Genomic DNA, 11393 nt, shown 5'->3' with positions numbered 1-11393 from the left:
ACTTGGATTCATTCCTATATTTTACACTAGTCACAGTACCTCCTTTAAAGTCTAGAAGGGGTGTGCGACATACTGGCATTACCCCTTCCCAGAGTATTAAACTTCCGCTGACCTTGTGGTGGATATCTCTCGGATCTGTTATCCTTATGAAAGTATGTCGAGAATCTGTGGTGAATCTGAAGTGTTAAAGCGAATCAGTAAAGAGAACCTCCGACCATTGATGAGAGCTCCAATCTGTATGATCTGTAAACCCTCCTAAGTGGACTCTTTTGATTGGCAGAAGTCAACTGGATGCAAACACCAGTACTTCTTGCAAGCACCTCTCCATCGTGATGCCATCTAGAAACAGGACTCATTGAAGTTCAGTTTCCTGTGGCCGCATAAAAGTAACAAAAGTGTTGAGTAGCTGCAGTATCCTGATACGCTCCTCTGTAATCAAGAAATACCGATCTTCCTTTACCATTGTGGCATCAAAAGAATTTACACAGAATGTGTCTGAGCTGTATTTAAATATGTGTGCGAAATTGTATACCGAGCAGTTCAGGATTAACAGTTAAAAATGTCCAAGAGGAAAACACAATAAAGTTTATTTTCAAAAAAATTAGACAACAGCCATTATGCTAATGGGAAACCTGAGATCGTCGTAAGGCGATCACAATTTTCTTCAATTTGAAGTGAATCGTATTTTCAATTTTTGTCATTTTAAAACTACTTCATAAAATTGTAAAATTAAGTTGTACTATTTATCATAAAATATTGAGAAACTAATTTTAATTTTTTTCGAAATACAAACTTAAAGAATTTTTTTGCATGGAGCTAGGAGTAAGTGGAGAAGACACTCCCATTAGCCCACTCCTTTCAAGGTGAAGCAACCGCGAGAGTTTTCCGCCATCTTACTTGCTGCGTCGTTGTGCGCTCATACATCTTTCTATTTCTAGTTAATCCATGCTTTTTAACGAAACTTGGAGGGTGGTTTTGAAAGGTTCTTAATTTGATTTAAAGTGTCGAGTTTAGTCTTTTAAGTTAAATAAGAGATCCATCCATCCAAGCTTTCTCCATTTTTNCAAATAAACTGCTAAAGAATTACTTTGATTACCAGTTTTATCTTTTTACCCTGATAGATACGGTATCATGCTGGCACGTATTTGTGACAGTCGGCCGGAAAGGGTTAAAGACAAAGTATAGATCTTGCTTAAAGATTGAAAAGGAACTGAGAACCGCGATATCTTCAATGATACCACGGTTTGACAAAATTTGTGCTGAAAAACAAGCTCACCCTTTTACATTAAATTTTTATAATGTTGTATTAATGTTGAATTCTATTTTGTGTACTTTTGTAAGATTTGTTTTTATTACATTATATTATTATTTCTTAAAACAGATAATTATTTTTTATGTATTTTTATACATAATATTGTATATTATTTTGTAGCCCATTAAATAAATTACAATATCAGATGAGTGTTTATGAAATTGGATTGTTAGAAAAATTAAGGGGGGCACAAAAAAATTTTTTTCCAAAGAGGGGGGCGCAGGTACAAAAAGTTTGGAAAGCACTGCGTTACGTGGTTTAGCAAGCACGAATTTGCATGCATATATTCTTGCTTTAGAGAAAATTTTACTAATACTTACCTACCAAGTTTTAAGCATTTGTCGTGAAATTTTATTTCGATATTTAAAGTGGTAGTAAAATTAATAATAACAAGACTAAAAATTTAAAAAAAGCTAGAAACTCAATTAATTTTTTTATTTATTTTCTCTTTAGTTATTCAATCCTACTACTACTAGGACTTACATTTTAAATTATTCGTCCTTGAAGCAAAAAAATGTTTTTCCATGCTGTTTCAATAGCAAACTAAAAAATAGGTTTGAAAAAGTGAATATTTTTATCTCTTTGATCAAAATTTTGAATTTTTTACTCACCACTTCCCGCTTTTTTAGTTGTCTTTGCCACCTGTAATAAAGAATATCCATTTGTAAATCAGATGTAAGGGCATTATCTTTGTAGAAATGTGAGCAAGTAAAGGCCACATTAACCGCTAAATCATAATTCCAATCCTACCGCTAAATCCAATTTTACCACTCTCTGCAAATATTTTGTGATTAAAAAGATATTTACTCAGAAATACTCCTCAGAGTTTTTTTTTTTTTTTGCTAATTCTTTTAAAGCCTCATTCCGATATAAATAAAATCAATCAGCATTCCACATAAATGTTTGAAATCTTTATGCATAGCGATGAGCAACATTAGTCTTCTTCAAATTTACCAAATAAAGAATTAATTACAGGGTTGAAATTTTTATTTTTTGCAATTGTACAAGTACTTGATCTTACCTAATTCGGGTGAAAGGATACGAAATCTGGTCTATTAGGATAGAAATTTAAAAATGATCTATTAAGGATAAGTGTATATTTTAGTGAAATAATGGGCTAAAATGTAATGATACAATTTTTTTAAATAAAAAAAACAATTGCAATGTGGAACTTTCAGCTTTTTGTAATAAATATTTTTAAGTAGCGTTCATCATTTAAATTAAAGTTCTTTAGCTTTCCTTTTTGGTTTGAAATTTTTTCCATAGCAAGAACGGCCAATAATATGTTTTGATTTGTTTATTAAAAATCCAAAATCGTTGTAAAAAAAAAGGAATTTAAATTTTTGCCTTTACTCTTTCAAGGGCCATTCATTTCTAGTAAAGATAAATTAACCCTTTCGTGCCGACTGTCACAAATACGTGCCAGCATAAAACCGTATCACTCAGGGTAAAAAGATAAAACTGGTAATCAAAGTAATTCTTTGGCAGTTTATTTGTGGGTGGAGTTATAATTGCTTGATTTATTTTATTCACCATTACTTTGTTCAAAATAAAACTATTTAGTTATACTTTGAATTAACAGTGATTATATATATGATTAAGCTAACAATAATTAAAGTAAAGGAAAGTAAGTCGGTTAAATTAGTAACGACTTCAGTTAAGTTACCGTTTTTTTATTTAATTACAACTTGATTCTGATTTTGTACAAATGCTTTTCTGAATTAACAGTCAACAAGGGGTCAAAGTATTTTTGGAATTGAAATTATTTTAAGAATGGTAATTGATATAAGGAAAAAAATCATTTAGTTTACGAAAATGCCATTTTTTTGTTGGTAAATATATTGAACACGACCTATTAGGAACTTATTGACTTTTATTTTTCTTTATTTATAAAATTAAGAATAAAAATAAATTTTAAAAATGCTGCAAACTTCAAAAGGAATTACGTATTTTGTATCTTTTATACATTTTTTAAACTAACAAATGGTTACCAATTTTATTCAAATCCACTTCAAGACAACTAATGTTAACAAGTCAACAAATGGAAACCTAAATTAAAAGTGTTATTAATTATGCTTCCAACGGCCTTCTAAAGGGTTAAACAGCCTTCTTTCATCAAAACATTTTTCAAGGTCAACTGAAGCAAAATGCAATGCCTTCCTTACCAAACTGTATCGCCCGCTTAACACGTTGCAAAGCGTAGAGGTAGCGGGTTGGAATCCCGCTGATACCCTGGATGAATTATCGTGCTGTCCTTTTCGGTATTATGCAATCTGTCCTGCTACATGACTAAGGTTTATAAGCCTTGAATTAAGCACACAAGCCTGCAAATGTATGTTGTACCCATAAGTAAAAGAAATCATTGAAGTAATACTACTTGAAGGATAGACATAATTGGATATGAAACAACACCCTAAGATTAAATAAATAATTCCAAAAAACTGAAGCGGTTAGTTATTAGTTGACTATAAACTTCAAAAATAAGGGAAGACATTTTTTAAGCGCNTAAAAATTTACAAAAAGTATGAGATTAAAAACAAAAAGCTTTTTCTAGGATTCTTAAAAAAAAGCATTAATATCGGCTGTTTTGCGTTATTTTAGTTTTAGTTTGATAAGAATTAAAAGTTTAAATGCTATATTTTTTAGTGCAGCGTAAACATTAAAATACGGAATGGTTTCTTCCCTTCTTAGTTAAAAAAAATTAAAATTACGTTAAAATTGAAATTAATTTAGTTAAATTTACGCGAAAAGTTTATTAATTCACCTAACTCAAAATAAGGGTTAAAAATATTGATAATAATACGTAAATTGTACGGATTAAATCCGTTTGTATTTTGGTTAAAATAACGTTAAATGTGCGTTATTTTAATAAAAATAAGCGTTAAAAACACGTAAATATTCATGGTGAAAAAGACGGATCTTATAAAACTGAAAATTCACGTTAAAAACTTAGTTAAAATAGCGTAAAAAATACGATAAAAAAGAAACAAACTTCGTTAAATTAACGTCAAAGATTGGTATCAAAATTCACCATAGTCAAACTAGAGGCAAAAAAGCGTCAATTTTGCGTTAAAAATAACCCAAATTTTAACGTTTATTTAACGGATTCGAGACTACCACTTGAAACGTAAATAAAACGTTCGGTGGAAACGTTTTTTTGCTTTTAACCTTGTGGCATTATAACGTTATTTTCACGTAATTAATACTTATCTCTGCTGCATGGGTTCCATCTTTTAAATTGTTGTTTTTTAACTTTGCTTTTTGACTTGGAAATTTTTCCATGGCAAGAACAGCCAATAATATGTTTTGATTTGTTTAGTAAAAATTCAAAATCGTTATAAAAAAAGGAAATTTAAATTTTTGCCTTTACCCTTTCATGGGCCATTTATTTCTAGTAAAGATAAATTAAAATTTTTTTGGAATCGAAATTGTTTTAAGAATAGTATTTTATATAAGAAAAGCAAATCATTCAGTTTATTTGAATTCCATTTTTTCGGTGGTAAATATATTGAACACGACCTATTAGGAACTTATTGACTTTTATTTTTCTTTATTTATTAAATTAAGAATAAAAATACATTTTAAAAATGCTACAAACTTCAAAAGGAATTATGTATTTTATATCTTTTATACGCTTTTTTAAACTAACAAATGGTTACCAATTTTATTCAAACCCACTTTAAGACAACTAATGTTAACAAGTTAAGAAATGGAAACCTAAATTAAAAGTGGTATTCATTATACTTCCAACGGCCTTCTAAAGGGTTAAACAGCCTTCTTTCATCAAAACATTTTTCAAAGTCAACTGAAGTAAAATGCAATGCCTTCCTTACCAGACTGTATCGCCCGCTTAACACTTTGCAAAGCGTAGAGGTTGCGGGTTGGAATCCCGCTGATACCCTGGATGAATCATCATGCTGTCCTTTTCAGTATTATGCTATCTGTCCTTCTACATGACTAAGGTTTATAAGCCTTAAATTGTGCACACAACTCTGCAAATGCATGTTGTACCCATAAGTAAAAGAAATCATTGAAGTAATACTACTTAAAGAATAGACATAATTGGATATGAAACAACACCCTAAGATTAAATAAATAATTCCAAAAAACTGAAGCGGTTAGTTATTAGTTGATTATAAACTTCAAATATACATTTTTTAAGCGCTCGAAATAGGGATCCATTTTCAAGACTTGTATAATGAAAAACAAAAATGATTTGAAATTTGAAATGTAAAGTTGCCAGTAAAAAATTGGAAAACAAAATAACATCTGTTAAAGTGATGAACCTCGTCATACCATCTCACCCTAGCGCGTACAAATGTATTTTAGCTTGATTTGCTCCTCTCCTCTACTATGGTTATTTTGTTCTGTTTTTCATCTTTTCTTATTTCTCGTCTGCTTTGTTTCTTTCTATTTTTGTTACTAACCTTTACTTTTCCATTTTTTGTTGACAACTTTACGTTTTATATTCCAATTCACTTTTGATTCTTCTGACACACGTTTGGCAAATCTTGAAAATTGATGTCTATTTTCGCCCGTTTGTAACATTTCGACTGTTATATCCAAATTGCATATTTTACAACTAAATGAAGTTTTTAATCAAGTAAATCCCTTAGATATTGTAGCTAGTATCACATTTTAAAATTAACAATGACAGGCCGTCCGCACCTACTGGGCCTTTCGCAAAATATTTAATGGAGTGGCCGACGTAAACGTGAGCTTTAGTAGTTTTTGTTTAGTTGTTGTTGTTTAGTAGTTTTGTTTAGTAGTTTTTGTTTAGTTTTTGTTTGTTTGTTGTTGTTTTGTTTTGTTTAGTAGTTTTTGTAACATTTAAAGAGCCTCACTATACACTTTTAAAAAATTTACATTTAACTAGGAGGCTTCGCCCCCTGCTCGCTGGCGCTCGCCAGCCCCTGGAACTGCTTTCGCAGTTCGTTTCGGATTGCTTCGCAATCCGATGCTCGCTCATTAGATACGCTCTTAACGTCTAGCTTTTGTATACTTTTTTGAACACTGAAGTTCCGCAAACTTTTCACTGTAGAAAATTCTAAGCCTGTGCATTTCAATATTAATTTGAAATTGAAAACAGTTCGTATATTTTTCTTAATCACACTAATCTAAATTTCAGTTGTTGAGAAAAGAAACTTTTGTAAGTTTTATTTTAAAGTTTTTCCCACCAAAGAGCTAAAACCATGTGTTGTAAAACAATATGAAATAGTACTGAACGCCGGATGTAAAGCATCGGCTTCGATGAAGAATGTTTTTGATAATTCGGTAAGAATTCAACCGATTAGACATATGATACTCACTACGTGCTCTTGCGCACCGAAGCCTATCAATTAAAACGTATTAGCATTTTATATAATATAGATTAGCTATATGATGCTCACTATTTGCTCTTGCGCGCCGAATCCTGTCAATTAAAAATGAAAACTGTTGCCAACGCGAGAAAAGAAATATCATCGGTTTTATTGATACATACATACGTATTAGCGTTTTATATAATATAGATTAGATACCACTAGAATAAAGTTTTTCAAAAACCATAGAAAGATGGCAAAGTGGGTTAGTCAAAATTTCTCAAAATTGAAAGTTAGTTTTTTTTAAAAATAAAAATATGAATTAAATATACTTTTATATGTTTAGTCAAAAGTTTAAATTATTTAAAAGAATCAATTATCAATTACTTACAATAAAATTTTTTACTTAAAAATATTTAATAAAATAATATCTCGAAAATTACTTAGGGAAAATGAACAAAAAAGTTCAACTGTTAAGTTAAATAGCGATTACTTTTCAAGGAAAATATAAAACTGCTAAATAGTGTAAACATAGTATTACTGAAAAGAAAATCCTTAATTTAAAATTAAAAAATGCTCGCTCTCACACAGGTAGTAGGGAAAGGTTTCAAAAAAGAAATTCTGATATTACGAAACTTCTATAATAGTTTGAGGCAATGTAAGTAGCCACATTTTCATAATACCATAAGTAGTCTTACATGGCAACTTTAACTCTTTATACAAAAGTTTTTCCCTAGTGGTAGGGAAATGCCATTTTTAGGGTTGACAGACTGAGTGTTTTTTTTCCGACTGTTGTTGGAAAATGTCACCGGCTCATTGTCATTTCAAGATATACGTAAAGTCGATGGACATCAGCATCCAACGTATAAAGATGCATGTCTTGCACTCGGTTTTCTGGAAGACGACAACCAGTGGGAATGTATGCTTGCTGAAGCAGCACTGAACTGTACTTCAAAACAAAATCGTCTACTATTTGCTATAGTATTAACTACATGTTTCCCTGCCCATATAGAAGCGTTAAGGGATAATCACAAAGATTTGATAACTGATGATATACGGTATCATCATCGCAAGCGTTGCAACGATCTAACGAAAGCATTCAGCAATGCTATGTACAATGAAGCACTGATCGCTATTGAGGATCTTTGCATTATTATTGCCAAGTTGCCACTCAGTCATTTCGGTATGCCTTCACCAAATCGAAGTGCATCTGATTTATTAAACACTGACATGAATCGTGAACTTCAATACAATACGATAGAAATGGCAGCGATTGTTACTCGCAATGTTCCACTAATGAATGAGGAACAAAGGAATATTTATGATCGCATTATGCTCGCAGTTTCGGCGGGACAAGGTGGATTTTTTTTGGGTGCAGTAGGTGGAACTGGAAATGCATTTATTATTTCGCTGATTCTCGCTGATATACGATCAAATGATGGCATCGCGTTGGCCGTTGCATCATCTGGCATTTCGGCAACTTTATTGGATAGAGGCAGAACAGCTCATTCAGTATTCATCGTTTTCACTAAATATTCAAAACTACCCAGATAAAGTGTGCAACATAAAAAAGCAATCGTCTATGGCAGTAGTGTTGAAACACTGTATAATTAACATCTGGGATGATTGCACAATGGAACGACAAACATTCGCTTGAGGCGTTGAACAGGACATTGAAAGATATAAAAAAACAATGATAAATTATTTGGCAGCACTCTGTTACTCCTTTCAGGTGGTTTCGGACAAACACTTCCCGTCATTCCGCATTCAACGTACGCTGATGAGATCAATGCTTGCTTGAAATCTTCTCCACTGTGGCGTTATTTTTAAAAAAATCAACTAAAAGTAAATATGGGCGTCCAAATGCTTCAAGATCCATCTGCTGAAACATTCTAAAAACAATTGTTAGATATCGGTGATGGAAAAGTTACTAAGGAAGAGACTGGGTGCATGAAATTCCCGGGCGATTTCAGCACAATCATTAGCTCACAAGTTGTTCTCATTAACCTAATATTTCCCGATGCGCACACACAATACATTCATCATGAGAGGCTGGCAGAAAAGGCGATTTTAGCAGGAAAAATGTGGACGTCAACGAATTGATTCTGAAGATACAACAGTTATTACCAGGTAACTTGGTGACATATAAATCCGTTGATGCAGTTTGCGATCCCATAAAAGCAACAAATTTTCCAACAGAGTTTTTGAACTCATTGGATTTATTAGGCATACCACCGTATAATTTAGTACTCAAATTTGGATCTCCGGTTGTTTTGCTTCGTAATTTGAACCCACCGCGGCTATGCAACAGCACGCGATTAGTCGTTAAAAAATTAAAGAAAAACGTTATAGAAGTCATTATTTTAAATGGCGAATTCCGGGATGAAAGTACATTACTTCCACGAATCCCTATTATGCCTACAGATATGTGCCAGTTCAATTTAAACGCATTCAGTTCCCCTTTAGATTGGCATTTGCAATGTTTGGCCAAACAATGTCTGTTTGTGGCTTAGATTTGTGGCTCTGTGTGTCTGTTGTGGCTCTTGTGGGCAAACCATCCAGTTTATTCGTGTTAGCTAAAGTACTAATTAAGTAGTAATTTGTAAAGTAGTAATTTGTGTACCTCCAGGAAGTCCAATTTCTCCTAACGCTTAATACAAGAGTTCCCTTATCCTATGGATGGGGTTTAAAATTAGAAGGCTATGAAGTTAAACATTTGTAGTCTTAAACCCAAAAATTAGATCGGCTATTGAATGCCGGTTATATAAAGCATTCGAATTACGGTAGATTTTTTTCACGAGAAACGTTCAGTAAAATGTACGCTCTTAAACATTTAAGTTAACTTATATTTGAAATGCTTTTATTCACCAATTATTTATATAATTAGTAAATACTTACATAAAATGTCGGAATCCGAAGATGAAATATACTTTCTTAGAAAAAAATTTAAATTAATAAAAAGATAAATATATTTCATAAAGTGGTAGCTATCCTAATTTTAAATATTAGTTTCAAGTATTCTAAGCGTTTTTTAAGTCGTGGGAACAATACATAGCATACAATATTTCTCATTCGTAAACGTTAAAGCCATACAACTGTATTGCTCATATGAAATCGTTGGATGCATTAGGGTAAGACGGACCGACGTGTTCGATTGCATCCATAGAAGTCCACCACTTCACTTGATGACAGGCGAATTGTGCGCATGACATTGACTGATCTCTCAGTCACATCACAAACCATAGCACAGCACATTCAGTCTGTAACGCATCATCCAGTGTCTGCGCGTACCATTCGACGCCGTTTACAGCAGAGTGGTCTGTCCGCAAGACGTCCATTGCCTTGTCTACTCTTGACGCAGAACCATAGAAGTCTCCGTCGCCAATGGTGCGATGAAAGAAGGATGTGGACGACGGAATGGAAAGAAATTGTCTTTACTGTCGAGTCACGCTTCTGTCTGCAACACCACTATGATCGCATTCGATTCAGGAGACACAGTGGAGAGAGGATGCTGAACAGTTGCAATATGCACCGTCACACTGGTTCTGCAGCGGGTATTATGGCATGGGGCGGTATTGGTACCGGCAAAGTACCTACTCTAGTACGCATTGCCGGTACTTCAAACAGCCAACGCTACATTTCCAAGGAGCTGGTGCCAGTTGTCCGTCCTTAACTTCACACAGCCCACAGCCATATTTGATCAGGATAATGCGCGACCGCACGTTGCTCGCATAGTCCTAGGATTCTACGTCAATCGCCAGATTGAATTGCTTCCCTTATCACCTCACTCTCCGGATCTTTCGCCGATAGAAAACATGTGGTCCATGATTGCTCAACGATTTACCTAGATTACATCCCTAGCTGCCATACCAGATCAGCTCTTTAGCGACTAATGGACTTTTTTTGTATCTAAAAAATAACAAAACATATTTTTGCTTGTGATTAGAACGTCAGAAAAAGAAACATATAAAAGGAACACTAGTGTCCCATCTCCGCCAAAGGGTTAAAGCAAGAAAAAGAGAATCATAACATAACGCATCATAAACTGAAATGCATTATCACTTTTCTTCATGCCATTCCCTGCTTAGTCGAGAAGTGGGGACACTTAGCAGTCACTCGTATGAAATTTGGAAGTTTCTGTTTTGAAATATATTATTAAATTGCATAAAAACTATTGCATCTTGTATAGAAAAACTGATTGCAGATTTGAAATCGGTGTCACGAAATGTTTAAGATCTGTTCAAAATCCCATACAACAGAAAATGAAAAAACCATTTGTTCCTCAGATTAATTATTGCAATGAGAACGGCTGGTATACAAAAATTGGTACTCCATTGATGCTCAAATTAAGTTAGTAATAATTTTGTTAGCCCATGATAATTTCATTATTCTAGTTTAATTAAGTGTTAAATCATATTTTTTATAGCCTAAAAGATGTTCAAATATTATTAAATATTACATTTGTTCAAATCATTTGTTAAAATCTAAGTAGATTGGCATTCACTGGTAAAAAATAATTATGAAATAACTGGCTACCTATTCTAGAGTTCATTGAAAAGAGAATAAAATATAACTTTAAAACTGGGCAAAATCTTCTAGTTAGCCGTAATTATGTGTAATAAAATCACAAATCAGTACAGTTACCTACTTATTAACACATTGAAAGCGGATCACTTAAAAATACATTTTAGAACTTTCTTCGATTCATTCAAAAGTTTAAAAAGTAGTAGCAAAACTACTTTGCTTGAGTTCCGTTTTTTAAAGAACTTATCCATTCGTGA

The sequence above is a fragment of the Parasteatoda tepidariorum genome, chromosome 6 (assembly GCF_043381705.1).
Source record: "Parasteatoda tepidariorum isolate YZ-2023 chromosome 6, CAS_Ptep_4.0, whole genome shotgun sequence".
NCBI lineage: Eukaryota > Metazoa > Arthropoda > Arachnida > Araneae > Theridiidae > Parasteatoda > Parasteatoda tepidariorum.
Note: the sequence above shows the minus strand (reverse complement) of the source record.